The sequence below is a fragment of the Mesoplodon densirostris genome, chromosome 4 (assembly GCF_025265405.1).
Source record: "Mesoplodon densirostris isolate mMesDen1 chromosome 4, mMesDen1 primary haplotype, whole genome shotgun sequence".
NCBI classification, from domain to species: Eukaryota; Metazoa; Chordata; class Mammalia; order Artiodactyla; family Ziphiidae; genus Mesoplodon; species Mesoplodon densirostris.
In genome coordinates this window covers 76,768,942-76,790,048 of record NC_082664.1, presented here as the reverse complement: position 1 = coordinate 76,790,048, position 21,107 = coordinate 76,768,942, and the positions used below count along the sequence as shown (strand labels likewise).

At 43.3% G+C, this 21,107-nt stretch overlaps 1 long non-coding RNA gene across 4 annotated transcripts in view; it reads right to left on the bottom strand.

Annotated features, from left to right (window-relative positions):
• LOC132488384 (uncharacterized) overlaps nt 1-21,107 on the bottom strand; it is a 67,034-nt gene that overhangs the window by 3,412 nt on the left and 42,515 nt on the right. For 2 of the 4 annotated variants that reach the window (XR_009531742.1, XR_009531740.1), the window contains 3 exons: nt 16,067-16,171; nt 6,199-6,378; nt 1,985-2,055 (listed from right to left, as the gene is read on the bottom strand). This is a non-coding gene — a long non-coding RNA (uncharacterized LOC132488384). Of the gene's footprint in view, nt 1-1,984; nt 2,056-3,465; nt 4,682-6,198; nt 6,379-16,066; nt 16,172-21,107 lie in introns of those variants that run through there. The other 2 variants (XR_009531743.1, XR_009531741.1) reach the window with 2 other exon arrangements.

Below are 21,107 nucleotides of genomic sequence, written 5' to 3'. Positions count from 1 at the left end.
CCTGGTTGGTGACTCTTAATGGGGTAGGAGGAGCCCTCTGCAGACCTGACCTTGCTAATGATGCTCCTTCCTCCAGTGTGTTCTGAGGCCTGATGCAGAGTTTGTTATAGGCAACCTCATATTTTAGTTGATACATGTGAGAACAAATTATACAACCAGAAGAAACCTGGGACAAAGAGGACTCTGAAGGACATGTGGTTGCAGACAATATTTTCATCTCCTCAGTGCAAAGTGTCTGACTTTGGAAAAGAAAGAGCACAAGGCTGACACCTGACAACTGATGTAGTGTCAAGGACAGAGTTTGGAGGGGGGCTTGTGACTTAAGACAAAAGATTTATGGACCTCTGATAAATTATAAGGTAACTAAAAAAATGGACATTATGTACTTCCCAAAATTTTCAAGGAAAGAGAAAAGTGTCCAAATAAAGCTGCTTAAACATGTATTACATCAGTGGTTTCCTACACGGGTCTGCAGACTGGAGCTAGTCCATGACAAAGGGTTGCTGGTCTATGATGAAATAATTTTTTTTCAATATTTTTAAATTCTGAAATTATGTCCTTTCTAACCCTACCAAGATTTTTTTTTTTTTTTTTTTTTGGCTGCGTTGGCTCCTTGTTGCTGTGCATGGGCTTTCTCTAGCTGTGGAGAGCAGGGGCTACTCTTCGTTGCGGTGTGCAGGCTTCTCATTGCAGTGGCTTCTCTCGTTGCGGAGCACAGGCTCTAGGCGCACAGGCTTCAGTAGTTGTGGCTCGTGGGCTCTAGAGCGCAGGCTCAGTAGTTGTGGCGCACGGGCTTAGTTGCTCCGTGGCATGTGGGATCTTCCCAGACCAGGGCTCGAACCTATGTCCCCTGCATTGGCAAGCAGATTCTTAACCAGTGAGCCACCAGGGAAGCCCTAACCCTACCAAGATTAAGCTATGTTCTTTAATGAAAAGATATTGACATTCTAAGATTGGGGTGGGAGGGAATGTCATTTCTTGCTTGCCAAACACATCAATTTCAAGGGATTTTCCCCTATCATTAATTAATTTTAATAAAATCCTAAAGTCTGGGATGTGCTGCATTAGAGAAGACCAGAATGGGAAAGGAACTTGAATTTTATCACAAGACAAATAGATGATGTAGAACTCATGACTGGAGGATGACCATGGAAAGAAAGTAGTGTATATGTTGAAAAGGAAATCACAAAACTGAAACTGGAAGCGTTTGGATGAGGATGAAAAAAGAAACAAACAGGAAAATAATACCTGGTAGGAGTTACAGAATATATGTTAAGATAAAAGGAGGACATGGATGATGCTTTTTAAATTTAGGTTGCAGGGAATGCCCTGGAGGTCCAGTGTTAGGACTCTGCACTTCCACTGCAGGGGACACGGGTTGGATCCTTGGTGGGGAAACTAAGATCCCCGCATGCCGCACGGCACAGCCAAATAAATAAATTCAGGTCGCAAAACTGTTCCAAGGCAAGATACGGTGGTGCCAGAGGGACCAGCATCAGGGCATCCCCTCCAACACTCCCTCTGCTGGAAGCAGAACACCTAGTAAATTCTTGCCCTACTGACAATTTCACTTACTAGAAAGGTTTTTTTAATTGAATTATAATTGACATACAATATTATATTAGTTTCAGGTGTACCACATAGTGATTGATATTTTTATACATTATCTAATAATGACCATGATAAGCCTAGTAACCATCTGTCATCATACATTATTACATTATTGACTATATTCCCTATGCTGTACGCTACATCCCCATGGCTTGTTTATTTTATAACTAGGAGTTTGTACCTCATAATCCCACCCACCCATTTCACCCGTTCCCCTACCCCTGTCCCCTCTGGCAACCACCCGTTGTTCTCTGTGTCTATGAGTGTGTTTCTATTTTGTTTTGTCACTTTCTGGAATGTTCAAGAAAGATGGTCAGACATAACTTTTATAGATTTCAGGAAGTCAGATTTCAAATGTTCCAAGGAAAGTTACCTGAGGGGTTCAAAGGGGACATTGAGTTCTCCAGTGTGAAGTTCCAACAGTTTTTTTCCCAAAGGATCCTGCTAAGGAAGAAAAGAACCTTCACCAATCAGAAAACAGCTGCACTGGTTGTCTTCTGATGGGATCAAACTATGGGCAGGGACTAATGACAAGTCTCTTACATTAAAAAATGAACCAGGGACTTCCATGGTGGTCCAGTGGTTAGAACTCTGCACTTCCACTGCAGGGTGCGTGGGTGCAATTCCTGGTTGGGAAACTACTAAGATCCTGCATGCCACAAGGCGGGGCCAAAAAAAAAAAAAACCAAACAAGTAAAGCAAGGACAGTTCATGTGAAAACATTAAACCAATATGAAGGTTTCAGTGGACTGGAAGGTCAGTTTGAAGCAGTAAAGGATGAGGCTGCCAAAAAAACTCATACAATGTTAGGGCTCATTCCTTGCATTCCTAGGTAGATGCAATGGTTCCACTGCACCCTGATCTGAGCAGAAGTTCAATTCTGAGGACATTTTTCCTTTTTTTGTGTGAACAAAACATTTTTACTGTAGAAAAATAAGGAGAAAACGGACTTTAAAAAAAATCATCCAGGGAGTTCCCTGGTGGCCTACTGGTTAGGATTCTGGGCTTTCACTGCCATGGCCCGAGTTCAATCCCTGGTTGGGGGGAACTGAGACCCCACAAGCCATGCGGCTTGGCAAAAAAAAAAAAAAAAAAAAATCATCCATAACTACATTACCCAGAAGTAACCACATTAAATATTTTTGAATATATATGTATGTATATATGTATTCTTTCTATATCAATAAATGTAGAGTATAAAAAATACAGTCGTCCCTCAGTATCTGCAAGGGATTGGTTCCAGGACCCTTCACGGATACCAAAATCTGAGGATGTTCAAGTTCCTTATATGAAATGGTACAGTATTTGCATATAACTTACACATCTTCCCATATACTTTAAATCATCTCTAGATTACTTATAATACCTAATACAATGTAAATCCTATGTAAATAGTTGCTTATGCCCAGCAAATTCAAGTTTTGCATTTTGAAACTTTCTGGAATTTTTTTTCAAATATTTCAACCTGCAGTTGGTTGAGTCCGTGGATGCAGAACCCTCAGAGGGCTGACTGTATATCATTATTCTTAATTGTATTCCTGTGTGTAGATTTGTCATAATAGTGGATCCAATTTTCTACTGTTGGATTTTAGAATGCTTTCTGAATGTTTTTATTTTATAAACAATGTGTCAAGCACCTTGTACATCCATTTTTGCCCATTTGACCAATGATTTCCTTCATAGATGTAAAATTGCAGGATTGAAGAGTGCAAAATATTAAGGCTTTTGATAAGCAATGAAAATAATTTATACTAAGCAATCAGAAAAGGGAAAACAAACCAGCAGAAAAATAAATGTTTTATCTTTGTGTACAAGGGAAAAAATATGAATAAGCAATTCACAGAAGATATACAGATAACCAATGAACATATGAAAAGATGATAAACTTCACTGCTAAAACAATAATGAGATACAATTTTTTACATGCAGAAGGACAAAAAAATTTTTAAGACTGACAATATCTCGTAATGCCAATGGTGAGGAAGATGGACATTTTCATACAATGTTTGTGGGTGAGGAAATTGTTACCACAAATTTTGCAGACAATTTGGTAGACTCTACCAAAATAATCTACTGAAATTTAAAATGACAAACGCTATAAGCCATGAGTACTAAGAGTAGGAATTTATGCCAATAACTTTTAGCACCATTGACAAAATACTAGAAATCTCAGTACCCATTGTTTATAAAAGTGACATCTAAAAATAAATTATATAGTTTTATAGGTATTGGCAAGGAATGATATTTTAAAATATCAAATTGCATACAATTCATATAACACCATCCCATTTTTGTACAGTAAAAGTTAAGTGTGTATGAATAAATATGCATATGTTCTATAAGCATAAATTACTTAATTAACAATGTTTGCTGCTGGAGAGTAGAATTGGCTGGTAAAACTCTCATGGTTTATTTTATACACTTCTGTACTGGCTGAAATTTTACAATGACTGTGTATTTTCATAGTTAAAAATTAAGGATTAGAAACAAAAAATCTCTCCTGCCAAAGGTAATTCTCACTTTGATTTATGTTCATCTGTCAGTTGTGTGGGTGAGCTCCATCAGACAGGAGTCAGGTATGCTCACTTTGATTTGTACCTGGTCCAGACATTTACCTGTACAGACATTTACCTGTAGCTGAAAAAGCTTGTAGAAGCAGGCTTCCCTGGTGGCGCAGTGGTTGAGAGTCCACCTGCCGATGCAGGGGACACGGGTTCATGCCCCGGTCCGGGAAGATCCCGCATGCCACGGAGCAGCTGGGCCCGTGAGCCATAGCCACTGGGCCTGCGCGTCCGGAGCCTGTGCTCCGCAACGGGAGAGGCCACAACAGTGAGAGTCCCGCGAACTCCCCCCGCCAAAAAAAAGAAGTACATGGGGGTGTGGAGGCGGGAGTAGGACAGCACAACAGAGATGATCAGCAGGTTCCCCAGGAGCGTTAGCAGACGTGTGGACAGTAGCAGCACCAAGAATAGCAGCTCCACCTGCCTGCTGAGAGGAAATCCCAGCAAAATAAACTCCATCACCCCGACAGTCTGATTCTCCATGGGCCCACAGGCCCAGCTCAGTTCCCCTAATGGAACAAAGGGAGATGTATTTAGGAGCGTGTTCAGTGTATGAAACCCCATGGCTGTTCACTAGAAAAATACAAACATAGAATGTGCTAATCCAGATTAGATATGTGAGCCAAATTTAACTTGGTTTTAAATTATTTGCCTATGGAGTTGGAAAACATATGTTGTTGCTGTTTTTTGTTTTGTTTTGTTGTTTTTTTTTTTGCGGTACGTGGGCCTCTCACTGTTGTGGCCTCTCCCGTTGCGGAGCACAGGCTCTGGACGCGCAGGCTCAGCGGCCATGGCTCACGGGCCCAGCCGCTCCGCGGCATGTGGGATCTTCCCGGACCGGGGCACGAACCCGTGTCCCCTGCATTGGCAGGCGGACTCTCAACCACTGCACCACGAGGGAAGCCCATTGCTGTTTTTTTAATGATAATGTTCACTGTTAGTAAGGGAGCCTACCATGAGACCTCACTATCACACAGTTCATGTGAACTTCCTAAAAAATAATTTAGCAATTTCTATCAAAAACCTAGGGACTTCCCTGCAGTCCAGTGGTTAAGACTAGCCTTCCAATGCAGGGGGTGTGGTTTCGATCCCTGGTTGGGGAGCTAAGATCCCACATGCCTCGTGGCCAAAAAAACAAAACATAAAATAGAAGCAATATTGTAACAAATTCAATAAAGACTTTAAAAATGGTCCACATCAAAACAAAAACAAAAACAAAAAACCTGAAAATTGCGCCAATCCTTAGATTTAGACATCCTACTCCCATCTTGAGGAAATAGTCATGGATATTTTGGAACAGGGACATTCACCACAAAATTGTTTATAATAATGACAATTTGGCAACAACTTAAATATCCAAAAATGGGGGATGGAATAAGTAAACTGTGGAATATCTAAACAATAACATATCATGTAGTCATTAAAAATTATATAATAATGCCAAAATATTCACAATGTATTATTATTATTAAGGGTTTGTTTTAAAAGGAAGTTATAAACTAGTAGTAACATTACAATCCCATTTGAGGGATAAAATGTAAATCAGCAAAGATCCTAATATAGTCAAGACATTGCTAAAGGAGATGGTGGGGAGGACTTGCCTAAGCAGATATCACGACATAAAGCCAGAGTGATGAAGGCAAGATGGTATTGGCACAAATATATGCAAAATGACCAGCAGAACACAATAAAGAGTGAAGGAACAACCCCACACAAATATGGAACAGTGCTACATGTCAGAGATGAAAGGAAGCTGGTACTGCTGATTGTCCATATGGGGAAAAAGTCAAATTAGATTCCCTGTCTCATAGCAGACACTAACATCCATTCCAGATGGACAAAAAAATTAAATGTAAAAATCAAAACTTCTAGAAGAAAAGATAGGAGAATATTGTTTGGGGCCCTAGCATATAAAAGAATTTACTAAAGAAGTTCAGAAAAGTGCTAAACAAAAAAGAAAATATTGATAAATTAAGCTACATTAAAATTAAGAGTTTCAGTTTATTAAAATACCCTCAGGGCTTACCTGGTGGCGCAGTGGTTCAGAGTCCGCCTGCCGATGCAGGGGACACGGGTTCGTGCCCCAGTCCGGGAAGATCCCACATGCCGCGGAGCGGCTGGGCCCGTGAGCAATGGCTGCTGAGCCTGCGTGGCTGGAGCCTGTGCTCCGCAACAGGAGAGGCCACAACAGTGAGAGGCCTGCATACTGCAAAACAAACAAACAAACAAACAAAATAAATAAATAAATAAAATAAAATACCCCCAGAGTAAAGTTAAAGGTAAATTACAAACAGGGAGAACATATCTGTGACACAGATAACAGACAAATGTTTAGTAACCATAATATATAATCAGTATACTGATTTTTACAAAGCCATAAGGAATAGATAAGCAGCAATCCAACAAAAAAATGGGCCAAACATTTGACCTGAATTACATTAAAGAGGAAAGAAATATAGCCAATAAATGTACCAAAAGATGCTTGATCTCATTAGTAATTACGGAAATGCAAATTAAGACAGTAGCAAGATACTATTTTATACCCCCTATATTGAAAAAAATAGACATATGATAAAAACAAGTGTTGAAAAGACTGTGAATCCATACAAATTCTTTTCTTTTAATTTTTTAAAAATATTATTGAAATATAGTTGATTTACAATGTAGTGTTTAATTTCTGCTGTACAACAAAGTGACTCAGTTATACAATATATATTCTTTTTCATATTCTTTTCCATTATGGTTTATCACAGGATATTGAATATAGTCCCCTGTGTTATACAGTAGGACCTTGCTGCTTACTAATGACCAAGACTGTCTATGGACTGGACTAGGGAAGATAGAAAAATAAACTAGTGAAGAAAAAAGCTGCAAAAATCCCAAGGATTGAGTTAACCTCTGCCCATCTCAGAATTCGCTCTCAGCCACTCCTGCATGGAGTCTGTCCCCAAGACCTGCCCCCACCTCACTGTAGTCACATCACACAGTCTCTGCAGCCAACTCACTGTGTCTGTATTGCACAAGGATCTTTTCTTTTTAAAAAGTTTCCTTGAGATATAACTCATATACCATACAATCCGCCCATGTAAAGTGTACAAATCAATAGCTTTTAGTGTTTAGTTGTGCATTCATCATCACAATCAATTTCAGAACAATTTTATCAACCCCTCCAATCCTGGGCAACCAATTAAAAAATTTTTTTTATCGAAGCATACTTCATTTACAATATCATGTAAGTTTCAGGTGTACGGCACAGCGATTTGGTTATATATATATTCCTTTTCAGATTCTTTTCCCTTATAGGTTATTACATAATATTGAGTGTAGTTCCCTGTGCTATACAGTAGGTCCTTGTTGGTTATCTATTTGATACATTGTAGTGGGTATATGTTAATCCCAGCCTCCTAATTTATCCCTCCCCTCACCCCCTTCCCTGGCAACTAATCTATCTTCTGTGTCTGTGGATTTGCCTAGTCCAGACATTTCACATAAATGGATTATATAATATGTGGTCCTTTATGTCTGGCCTCCTTCACTTACCATAATGTTTTCAAGGTTCTGCCACGTGGTAGCATGGATCATTGCCAAGGATCTCTAAGAAGGAATGTGGCAGGAGGAAACACCATGGCCCCAGGGAGAAGCCCTGACCCCTAGTCACGGCAGACACACTTGCTTGGACACACACACACACACACACACACAGCAATTACCAAGAGCAGACATATTCAAATTCTAGAAAATCAAGAATGATGCAGAGGGTGAACCTTGGTCACCAAGGCTGGAAATAGTAAGATGAGGGAGCAAGACATCTCATTTAACTCTCAAAATACATCTTTGCAGGAACTGCCACTGCACCCCGTGGAAAGTAACCCCTTAATATCAAAAATTTCAAGAAGTTTAATGAAGGCAAAGATACATGCCTTAGATTATAACAGGACCTTCTGCCCTTTAGGCAACCCAGAAAAGCCAAATGGTTGCTCTGCATTCAGCTCAACTGGGGACCCCTCATGCCACCTCTAAGCTCAGGTCTGCTCATCCAGACTTTGTTGCCACCTAGAACCTTCTACAGTAATTACCTTGATCAAAAGCCACAGTGAGCTTCACATTAGACCAGCAGCATCTGACAGGTGAAATGAACCCCTCCCAACTCATCTGGACTTCTGACCTGGCTGTGAAGTCTTCCCTGATGAGCGTGCACATGGTGTAGACTGCTGGAAAGTTTAGTCTGTTGGGTTTTTACACTCCTTAGGAAGTTACAGGGAGTGGCACCCATTCCAGTACTGAGAAGTCTAGAGATCTTCTGGGCCCTCACCCTGAATGGGTGAGGAAGTAGCCTTCAGTCCAACTGGGCCATCTACTGACCAACTGGAGCCTCCCATGTTGTCTATACAATCTGACGCAGGTAGGGAAGGTCGGGGGAGCCTCTCCAGCAAGCTACTGGATGGTGCTTTGTCCCCCTCTCATGCTGCCATCTTCCCTGCCTCCTCTGTCGTCCTCTGCTCAATGCCTATAGTCTAGTCCTGGTTGCTTCTTGGGAAAAGGAACACTGCACTCACCTGTCAAGCAACAATTATCATCCCGCTTCTCTCATTTCCTCCTCCTATGTCCCCTCAATCCAACATGTACCACCTCCCCATCAGATGTTTTCAGAGACTGGTAGGCCAAATGTCCCTGGGGCTAAACTTATCGTACGGTTACTGCAGGACAGTTGAATCCTGTTGGGGAAATATAACTAGTACATCGAGAGAAATCTGGACCTGGAGTGGAGAGACCTGGTTTCAAGTTCCACCCCTTACCACCTTTGAGACTGGACAAATCACCTCACCTTTCCAGACACCTGCACATAAATCCTCACATGATAAGCAGGGATAATCCTCTTTTCCCTATCTTTCTCACAGCCTGGTTGAGAAGCTCAAAATGGAAAATAAGATAATGCATATGAAGTGCCTTAGAAAATCATAAACCACCATAATCAAATGTTGTTATTTCAAGAAGCTCTGCTATCCTGCCATTTTTGGCAAAGGACAAATCCTGTTTTCCTCGTCCTTATGAGATATGGACCATCCCACCTTAGAACACTGTCACTCCTGACCCTGGGATACATCTCATCAGACCGCAGTTCTGCCTTAATCAATTGTTTTCTCCTTGGACAGCATATCTGGTTGGCTACAAAGAGTGAAGACAAGGGAAGATGCTTCTTTACCTGGGAATTTTGCTTAAGCCTCCTGCCTCGGATTCCTAGAATGAAGAGACCACCCCACTGCCCTCCACCATCTGCATTCTACAGAGTGACCAGCAACACTCACCCAGGGGACTCAGCAATACTCACATTAGCCAAAATGAGGCACACGGGCCAATTCCCAGCATGTCCTGCCCACAGGGCAGCCCCAAGCTTGGGCACCGTCACACTGAGGTTTCCACTGCCGCAAACTCTGCATGATCAGGGTTGAAAGTGGCAATACAATGGAAGGGTCTCACGTATGGGTCCCATGCTTGGCCCCCACTGGGGCAGGGAGGGGCAGGCTTGGTTCAGGTGAGAGCACGCACTTTCTGAGAAGGATCCAATCATGGGGGAATCCTCAGGGGCACAATTTACCAAGCTGTCCCTGAACACAGCCTGAGTCTGATGCCCTGGGGCCCACTTAGGAAAGGATGAAAACCCAAACATGTCTACACTAGCAAGATCAGGAGGTGGAACACTAGCCAGGATCAACACTACCAGACATATCTCAGAGATCCTCAGAGTGCAGTCCTCCATCCGCCCCTCTCCAGTACCGCCGTGACAATTGTCCCCACCCCTACCACTCCATGCTACCGAGTACTCTCCTCTCCAGCATCCTCAAGTTCTGCTATCAATATGCCAAGTCTCCAGTGATCTCCCACTATCCAAAAGAAAAAACCAAGCTGCTCCGCTGGGTACTCAAGAACCCCACCCACGTCTCTCCCAGAATTACCTCCCAGCTTCAGCTCCCACCTTACACACTCCTGTACACATCTTTTACTTCAGTCTGACCGCTGTCTTCACTCTGCCCCCAGCTGGCCCAACTGGAATGTCTTCACCCACCTTATTTCCAGAGCCTAGCTCTTGTCCCTCCTGCTCAAGCCTAAGCTGGGTTCTCCCTCTCTAGACATACTTTTCTGGCCACTTGGAATCCACAGTGTAGAACTCAAGTGTTTTTAACTTTTAAAAATTATTTATTTATTTATTCTTGGCTGCGTTGGGTCTTCGTTGCTGCGCGCGGGCTTTCTCTAGTTGCTGTGAGCAGGGACTACTCTTTGTTGCGGTGTGTGGGCTTCTCATTGCAGTGGCTTCTCCTGTTGTGGAGCACGGGCTCTAGGCATGTGGGCTTCAGCAGTTGTGGCACGTGGGCTCAGTAGTTGTGGCTTGCGGGCTCAGTAGCTGTGGCTTGCGGTCTCAGTAGCTGTGGCTCGCGGGATCTAGAGCGCAGGCTCAGCAGCTGTGGAGCACGGGCTTAGTTGCTCTGCAGCATTTGGGACCTTTCCGGACCAGTGCTCAAACTCATGTCCCCTGTATCGGTAGGTGGATACTTTTTTTTTTTTTTTTTTACAAGTTTATTGGAGTATAATTGCTTCACAGTGGTGTGTTAGTTTCTGCTTTATAACAAAGTGAATCAGTTATACATATACATCTGTTCCCATATCCCTTCCCTCTTAGTCTCCCTCCCTCCCACCCTCCCTATCCCACCCCTCCAGGCAGTCACAAAGCACCGATCTGATCTCCCTGTGCTATGCGGCTGCTTCCCACTAGCTATCTACCTTACGTTTGGTAGTGTATATATGTCCATGCCTCTCTCTCGCTTTGTCACAGCTTACCCTTCCCCCTCCCCATATCCTCAAGTCCATTCTCAAGTAGGTCTGTGTCTTTATTCCTGTTTTACCCCTAGGTCCTTCATGACATTTTTTTTCTTAAATTCCATATATATGTGTTAGCATATGGGTATGACAGACTCTAGGTCTATCCACCTCATTACAAATAGCTCAATTTCATTTCTTTTTATGGCTGAGTAATATTCCATGGCAGGCGGATTCTTAACCACTGTGCTACCAAGGAAGTCCTAACTTTTTAAATTTAAATATAACACATACACAGAAAAGCACACAAATCACAAGCTCAATGAATTATCATAAAGTGAACACACCCGTGTAACCACCACCTAGGTCATGAGATAGAATGATACTAGTGCCCCAGAAGTCCCTCTCTAACTCCTTTCCTCCATCCCAAAGGTAACCTTTATCCTGATTTCTAACATCATGGGTTAGTTTTGCCTGTTTCTGAAATTCATATAAATGGATCCATATAGTATCTGTTGTTTTGTGTCTGGCATCTTTTGCTCAATCTTACATTTGGGAGGTTCAACTGTGCTGCGTGTGATTCATTTTCACTGCCATTTAATAGTTCATCCTTTCACATACGTACACATACCCCTTTAGTCAACTAGCTTGAATGGATCTGTTTTTTTAATTCAAAGTATCAATGACTAAGGAAATAGTATCATTTTTCTAATCAGGAAGGTTTTTTTTAAGATCTGAAGCAGAACGCTTACTCTATAGAAATTTACTTAACATGAATAACATGTATAAATTTACAGATAAAGGCACAAACTTACTATAAAGATCAATTATCTCAGAACAGTACCTATATGAGGACAATCCTTCCAGAAAGTTTAAGGCTGCCATCTAATCCTGCTTTAACTTCAACCACTCCCATGCCTGCCTTCCTCTTACCTGAACATGTTAATAGCTCTGGCGACTGTCTAATTATAATAAGTGATAAGGACAAATATTTTCCAGACTCAGCAAACAATTTTATGATGTGCTAGCAATCCCCATGAGGATGCTGCTCATAAGTTTTTTTTAAAAAGCATTAGCTTCACTATATAATTGCTGTTTCGTATTAGCCACTACCTCCCTCCAGTTGTAAATGATCATAGAATTTTGGAGATGAAAGAATCCTGGTGCTACAACCTTCTCATTCCACAGATAGAGATATTAAATCCAATACAGGTCAAATGAGTTACCCAAGGTAATAAAACTGTTGAAGGAATAGAACCCAGCTCTCCTAAAAGGGAACCCTCGTACACCATTGGTGGGAGTGTAAGTTGGTGCAGCTACTATGGAAAACAGTATGGAGGTTCCTCAGAAAACTAAAAACAGAGTTGCCATATGATCCAGCAATCCCACCCCTGGGTAGATATCCAGACAAAACTGTAATTCTAAAAGGTACATGTGGGACTTCCCTGGTGGTCCAGTGGCTAAGACTCCACGCTCCCAATGTAGGGGGCCTGGGTTCAATCCCTGGTCAGAGAACTAGATCCCACATGCTGTAACTAACAGTTCAAATGTTGCAACTAAATATCCTGCATGCCACAACTAAAGATCCCTCAAGCCACAGTGAAGATCTGCGTGCTGCAACTAAGACCCAGCACAGCCAAATAAATAAATAAATAAATACATGAACCCCTATATTCACAGCAGCACTATTCACAATAGCCAAGACATGGAATCAACCTAAATGTCCATCGACAGATAAATGGATAAAAAAAGATATACAACGGAATACTACTCAGCCATAAAAAAGAACAAAATAATGGCATTTGTAGCAACATGATTGGACCTAATATTATCATACTAAGTGAAGTAAGTCAGAAAGAGAAAGACAAATACCATATGATATCACTTATATATAGAATCTAAAATATGACACAAATGAACTTATCTATGAAACAGAAACAGACTCACAGACATAGAGAACAGATCAGTGGTTGCCAAGGGGGAGGTGGGGTGGGGGTCGGATGGATTGGGAGTTTGGGGTTAACAGGTGCAAACTAGTATATATAAATTGGAGGGACTTCCCTGGTGATCCAGTGGTTAAGAATCTGCCTTCCAATACAGGGGACGTGGGTTCGATCCCTGGTTGGGGAACTAAGATCCCACGTGCTGCAGGGCAACTAATCCTGCGCACCCCAACTACAGAGCCCACGTGCTCTGGAGCCCGAGTGCCACAACTAGAGAGAAGCCCGCATGCCACAGTGAAAAGCCCTCACGCCACAACGAAAGATACCACATGCCCAACTAAGACCCGACACAGCCACAAAAAATCAATCAATAAATAGATAAATAAATAGATACATACATTTTTAAAAATGGATAAACAACAAGGTCTTACTGTATAGCACAGGGAACTATATTCAACATCCTGTGATAAACCATAATGGAAAGGAATATAAAAAATAATGTACATAACTGAATCACTTTGCTGTACAGCAGAAATTAACACAACATTGTAAATCAAATATACTTCAATTAAAAAAAAAACCAAACAGCTCTCCTGACTAGAGCAGTTTGTTGGAGAAGAAAATCAATGAAGGCTGGAGTTACAGGCAAAGGAGTCATGTGGGATTAAGACTGAGCATGCATAAATAACTTACAGTCTTTAGACAGAGGGCAGTGAGCACTGGAATGTGAGTAGAAGGAGCCAGGCACTGGGTCAAGTTACCACTTATCAATTATATGACTCCCTGAAGGCAGAAACTAGATTTTATTCATCTTGGTGTTCTCTAAGCCTAGTACCACATAAGGGACGTGAGAGAGGCTCAGTGAGTGAGTGAGCAAGCAAGCAAGTGGATATGAAACTGTACACTCTGGAGAAGTTTATGTAGAGAAGGAAAAAAGGGTGGAGCTTTGGGGAAAGCCCTTGGTTAAATCACCACAGCGAACAAGAGGAATAGTCAGAAAGCAAACCAACAGAAACAGAACCGTGCAGGGTTAAGAAGCAGGGGAGGAGAAATCCAAGATGGCAGGAGCGTCAACAGTGCCAAATATATGGAGAGGTTATGAAGAACAAGAATGAAGAAAAAGTCATTAGTCATTTACAGAAATAAGGCAAAATGACTGTTACTAAGCTAGACCAGCAGCATATTTTGGCTGGGCAAGAGTTGGGGTTCCAGTGCATCTGGGAAGAGCAGATAACATTCATCCTCCACCTGGCACCGTTGACATGCTTCCTAAGGTCACACCCCAGAGCATCCACTTATGTTAATTAGTGCCTTGAATGCTGCAGCAGAGGTAAGAAGTGCCCCCTCATATCTATTTTCATATACCAATTTGCATATAAAATGAGGACTCTCCCAGGGGTTCAAAGGGACTGGAACTCTAATCTTCTTGTAGATTTAAGGACATAAAAATAGATCTGACGGTGGCCTCAGACTGAGGATAAGTTTCAGGAAAGGACTATGGAATCCCTAACAGGGAGCTTACCACAGGGAAGAAAGTGTGTGAACTGGTGGGCTATGCTCAGCACCAAATCTTTGGTGCACTGTGTCTTCCATTCTGGCAGTTCTTTGGAAGAATCTGTGAGTTTGGGGGCTTCTGAATTGATAGACCTTTTTCATTAAAGCTTCTGATATTTTGGGGCTCAGTTCTCTTTACTATGGAGCCCCATCCCTTTCTGAACTTAATTGGCCTAGGAGTAGGTTCTATGAGCAACTTGGCTGTGTTCAGCATGGCTCATAGCAGCCCAGTGATGTAGGAGTTTCTGAAAGTGGTAGTGGTTACAGTGGTTCCTCTTGTTCCCTCGCTGGCAGTGGCAGAGGACTTTGAAGTGACCCAGACCAGCCGTTATGGTGATTCAGTCCTCAGCATTTATCAAGCACCCTCCTGAAACACAGTAGACCCTGAGATGCTCAGTAAATGCAGCTGAATGATGACTTCAAAGAAGCCTTTAGAATAAATTGATATCAAAGCCACTGCAAAAACCAGGTAGCAGTGTGAGAATCCTCAAAATGTCACTTATCTCTTCCCCAGACCATCACTGACCGTACATGTCTCAGGTCACCACACTAGGTCAGGACCAGAGGGTCAGAAGAGTGAAGAGTTCACACTTCAGCAGCCCTGGCTTTAAATGTCAAGAAGAACAGTGACAGGGATGTCACCATCAAAGCTCCTCATGGCACTGATGCCACTGGTGTTTGCACACCCTGGTCTGGCTTCTGCCAGGCAAGTGCATGTTTGCTTTTGCCTTTTAGCTCTGAACATTTATTGACACTTCCTCCATCTTGGACACTTCAGGTAGACACTGGACACACATCAGCAAACAAGCCCAGTCCTTGCCCTCCAGGGGTTTACGGTCTTGAGCAGAAGGTCCACAGATGAACTCCAGGGTATTCTGGGAAAACCCTTAAAATATATGTGAAATGGTGTGTCTACGTAGATTAGGGTGAGGATGAGAAGAGTCAAATTCTCATATGACTTTGTGACTCAGAAAACGTTAAGAACCACTGATTGGAACCATCCATTTCCCTCATTTCTAGGTCCTTGGTAAGTAATCAACCACTTAGAGCACCTCCCGCTGTCTCTCACCTTTTACTGTGTCCATGACTTGCCTTCCTCGCCAGCTCATGGCAGACCCCTAGCGGTGGAGGAGGGGAGCACACCTCATGATTGCCATTATCTCAGTTCCCAGGGGCTCTGTCCCAGGAAGGATGAGTTTACCCAGGGAGTGGCCCCCCTGCTCTTTTGGATGACTTTGGGCTCATCCAGTGAGCAGGCCACTGCCTACTCCCTGACAGGCGGAATGACTAGGGAGGAATTTTTAACTCTTTCTGAAGTATTGCTTGCTTCCTGAGACTTCTCCACGCTAGACATCCACTGACTGAGATGGAAGAACACACTTTTCTTTTACAAAGGGTCGTTGAGATCTCAGGGAGTGGTTCTGACTGGGAGGAATAGGGCAGAGGGAGGGAAGAGACTGGGCAGAGCATTTCTGGTTAGCAGTCCTATCTCTCATGCAAATTAACCAAATGTCATTCTGAAATGCTCATCACTCCTAAGTACATTTTTGTTAGTGTGACTCTCTTGAAACACAACACACCCACCTCCAGACACTCTCGGAGCTTCAGAAGGGAGAGACAGACTCTCCTGGTCTTCCCTTAGAAGGCACCACCAATCTCCTCCTAGATGCTTTACTATTCTGCCGATTTCTGTAAGATAGAAAACACATTTAAAGAAAAAAAATGTGTGATGAAGTGTTCTAATGAGATTGAACCCCCCAGTTTTTGAAAATGTAATGTCTAAAAGCCAGAATAAGTTATTTTAAACTTATCAGCAATTTTCAGATTCAATTTGGGGAACAGACTATGTTTGTTTGGGAAAACATTCCAATGGCTTTATGGCAGCAAAGCCAAAATAGTGTCTTCAATGGTTAAGACAGAGAGAGGTACACTGCTCTCTTTCATGACATTGAAATAGCTTGCATTATGGAATGAGATCCATCTCTGCAGAAAAAGATGTGTCCTGAGAAGTGAGCCTGGGGCTAAAATGGGGTTTTCCCTTCTTGCTGATGTCTCAAAGATCAGGGTCCTGCACCCAGGTATGAAAGGAGCAGAGAGAGATATAGGCAAGGGTACTACATGGCAGAAGGTAGGTTTTGTGGCCATGTGGCAGCAGAATGAGGGATGAGGAAAGTGTAAAAGAAAAAAAAAAAAAACCCTGTCTAGGTATATATGGCTGGTGGACTCCAAGAATAATTTCCTGTATCTCGTTCTATGGGGTTTTCCTCCCTCTTGCCTATACTAGAAGTCCTTCCTATTAACCCAAAGCTTCAGTAGGTGCTGGTCTGTGATGTGCTTGGACAGATAATACAGGGGTCTTCGTCTGTACTTGGGGCGAGGAGGTATGGGAAAAGCAGTAGCAGTTGGAGAAGCTGGTCACAAGATGGCCAGAAGCCCAGCAGAACTCCAGAACCAGCAGGGCTAGGCAGAAAATGTAAGCATCCTCTGGGAATTACATGGGTGGGGAACCAGTCCACAGCTGAACTTTCAGTGGTGGATCAGGATCCGAGCTTGGACTTTTGTGATTTTAAACACTGAAGGGAAGGATGACCTTTGGAGATTAGAGAAGCCAAAGACTTCAGAGTTAGTTAGTTGGTTAGTTAGTTAGTTAGTTAGTACTTGAGTTGCCCCCAAATCATTTATGGCCAAATGTCATGAAAGCATGAACAGTAAGACTTAAAGGCATTTAGAGGAAGGAAAGGTTGCTCTTCCCCATGATGGCTGGGAAGGCTTCACAAAAGAAGAATTTGAACTTGATCTAGAAGAGGAGGTAGCAGTTGGAAAGGGAGAGCAGCAGGAAGAGCACTCTTGTTAGGAGAAATGGCAGGAGAAAAAGCAGGAAGACCAAGGGTAACTGTGCTTTAAACAAGGAATGGTCCTGTCTGGCTGGAAGCAAGCCTATATTCTTGAGTATTCATCCTCCATACTTCAAATTACTTTAGGTCCCATTCCTGAGGTCTAAGGATGAGAACATATTACGCTCATCTCAGTGGAGTAATCAAAGGTGCTGAAGACATCTCGAGTCAACTGGTATCATTCTCAGAGAGAGACCAATCATCCCAAGAGGATGAGAATTGTTCTACATGATTCACCCTTGGTTTTCTCATGCCTCACATCCCCTTCTCAAAAGGTACTCCTGGGCCTCCCTGGTGGCGCAGTGGTTGAGAGTCCGCCTGCCGATGCAGGGGATACGGGTTCGTGCCCCGGTCTGGGAGGGTCCCATATGCCGTGGAGCGGCTGGGCCCGTGAGCCATGGCCGCTGGGCCTGCGCATCCGGAGCCTGTGCCCCGCAACGGGAGAGGCCACAACAGTGAGAGGCCCGCATACCGCAAAAAAAAAAAAAAAAAAAAAAAAAAAAGGTACTCCTGCATCTTACACCCAAAACCCCTGAGAAATGCTGCAAGAAATGCACATCTCCTCTTCTGCCCAGACCCCACAGCTACTCTCCTCTGTGCAAAGACTCCTCTGGGAAAGAGGTGTTTTGCTTTCTTGTTTTCATTTAAAAATGCTTATTCAGTACCTCTTCTGTGCCAAGCCTGTTCTAAGTATAGAGTACACAGCAATGAACACAACAGTCTCTGCACTCATAGAGTTTTCCTTCTAGTAGGGAAGACAGACAAATATAAATACGTAAATAAAATGTCAGGTAGTGTTATGAATAAAAGTAAATAAGCATAGTAAGGGGACAGGGAAGGATAAGAAGGGGCTCTGTTTTACACATGATGGACAGGAAAAGCCCATCTAAAGAGGTGACATTGAGCAGAGAGAGGCTGTAGGTGTGGAGGCCCATGCCTTGAGATGGGCCCAGGTTTTGAGAAGGCCACTCTGGGTGGGCAAGCTCAGTGGACACAGTGGATGAAGAGGTGGAGGGGCAGACAGAGACTCCTAGGAAAGGGACAGAGGAAGAATTATCCTGTAGCTCCTGGACGTGGACCACTCCCACCCATCACAGCCACACAATGCCCATGGTCATAACCCCACTGATCCAGCCCTTGGAAGGGCCTTGCCTGCCATTCTTCCCTCACTCCCTCAACCAGACTCACTAAACTTTCCCAAAGTTACTATGCTCTGCAACTGGGGGATAAAAGGGCAAACTTCCAGCTTCAAAGTTAGAGCAATCAACAGCCAAGGGATTTGAGGTGGCTGGGGCCTTATTATCACAATGTTGTAATGAGTCTCCAGAGAAGCTCCACAACTTCACTCCAGAGAGGGGAAAGTTTCCCTCAGTGAATCAAAACTTGGGGCTCCAAGTTTCAAAATTCCACAGAAACCGGGAAACCATCCAAACACATCTATGTACTAGATGCACATAGAGTCACAAAGTCTCCCAAAAATGACTTACACCAAGGCCTTGGTAGGGATGTTACTCCTGAATGTAGATGAAGGTTAATACAGCAGGACCCCTGGGGCTGTCCATGGTGGAGCTAAATGAATCTCATCACCCACAGTTACACCTATAGCTCAAAAGGAAAGGACAGGAGGACAGATCCCAAGGCCATCGCCACAGGGTGGTTCACTTGCTCCCTCACCCACAGAACCCAATAGCGAGGGTCAGAGTCCTCTTAGCTGAGAATGTAATGGTTTTGATAAAGCTAGAAAGGCAAGAAGCTCCTGAGAGCCTGGAAACCCACTCCAGCTGGGTAACCAGGAAAATCCAAGAGTAGCTGCTTCTCAGCCCTGAGGTAACTTGGGGTCTGTTTAAGGTAGGTGAGTGGTTGGAAAATGAAGAGCATGAGGTTTGTCAAAGAGGATGCAACACACCCAGGCTAAATAACAATAGTGAACATTTACTGAACATTTATTACGTGTGTTCCAAACACTACACATGTTATCCCGAATCCTCCAAGCAGACCCTATGAGCTAGATGCTGTAATCCTGAAACCCACTCCACCGAGGAGGGGGCTGAGGCACAGAGACCAACAAGGCACTTGCTTCCAAAGTTACATAGCTAGTTAATGGAGGAGTCAGGATTTAAAACCAGGTCAGAATCCAGAACCCGTCCCCCTAGATGTTACCATGCATGGCACTCTGGAAACGATCCTGTAGCCCGAATAGTCTCAGTATGGCTCTGGATATAGTGGGCACCAACTATCTTTTGGGTGAATGACTTTTTGCTTTTCTTTTTGGCTGTGCCTCACGGCATGTGGGATCTTAGTTCCCCGACCAAGGATAGAAACCGTGCCCCCTGCAGTGGAAGCACGGAGTCAACCACTGGACCGCCAGGGAAGTCCTGTGAATGACTTTTTACTGTCAGGGAAATTTGCCTGACCAATGTCATAAGGATTGTTTCTCTTGGAAAATCCCATACTTTTGTTAAGTGCCTGGTTGGTATGAACTCTTTATTCCCAGAAGAGTAAAGAGCTGGGCTCTGTGAACTCCAGGGCCCCTCCCTGGCTTGTACTCAGAGTTCTGATGGAACTGCTCTGGGTGAGATACAAGGCAGAGGCTAATCCACAGAGGGAATCTGTGGAGCTCAGCAGGTCTACTGTGGGCAGAACCTGATCTACACCCTTGCTGTTTTCAGGGCACTGGACACCGTCCTGGCTAACCCTATACAGTTATGTGAGTTGCAGCTGCCCCTGGGTCTGTTTGAGAAACCATTCAACTGTCTTCTCTCTCCAACCAAAGGGATAGCCACCTCACCTCCACCAAGTGACACAGAGAGCATCTATGGAGCTCTTAAAGACAAGCAAGGGGAAGCAGCTGCATGGTCTCTTAAAGAAGGCCGTTCCCTCTACTATCCAATCTAAATATTTCCTGTCACACACCACAGCATTTCCACGCTCCATGAGGAAAAACAACAGAGGGTAACAACTGTCTGCTTATAATTCAAACAGCCACTGTGTCCCTTCCAATGGCCAACTCCCTCTCTTCACTGATCATTTCTGAAGCATTCTTAGATGTCTCTTATAATTATATAAATAGATCTGATTTTTTCCAGCTTTTTATTATGAAAATGTTCCAATACACAGGAAAGCATTAAAAAAAAGTACAATGAGCACCCCAAACCCACCATCTGATGCAAAATTTTAACTCTTAGTGAGCATCTATCCTTCTATGGATAGATGACATTTCTAAAGACAGGAAAAAGTTTCAAATATTCACAAGAAACCTAATTAATGACTATACTCAAGGTGAAATATTAAAATAATTCATTCATAAAATAATAACATTGGGCTTCCCTGGTGGCTCAGTGGTTGGGGGTCCACCTGCCGATGCAGGGGACGCGGGTTCGTGCCCTGGTCTGGGAGGATCCCGCGTGCCGCGGAGCGGCTGGGCCCGTGGGCCATGGCCGCTGGGCCTGTGCGTCCGGAGCCTGTGCCCCACAACGGGAGAGGCCACAACAGTGAGAGGCCCGCGTACTGCAAAAAACAAAAAAAAAAGAAAGAAAACTCTTAATAAAATGGGAAAAGATGAATACCTTCATAACATTACACACCTGTAATCTCCAAAGTCAGAATTATTTTCAGTTGGAAAGACTAGAAGTTTCCATTAAAGTTAGAAAAACTGCAAAATGTTCACTATTGCCTACAATATATGGTGCAAATATTCAAGAGAAATCAGGATGAAATTGGCAAAGAGGAGA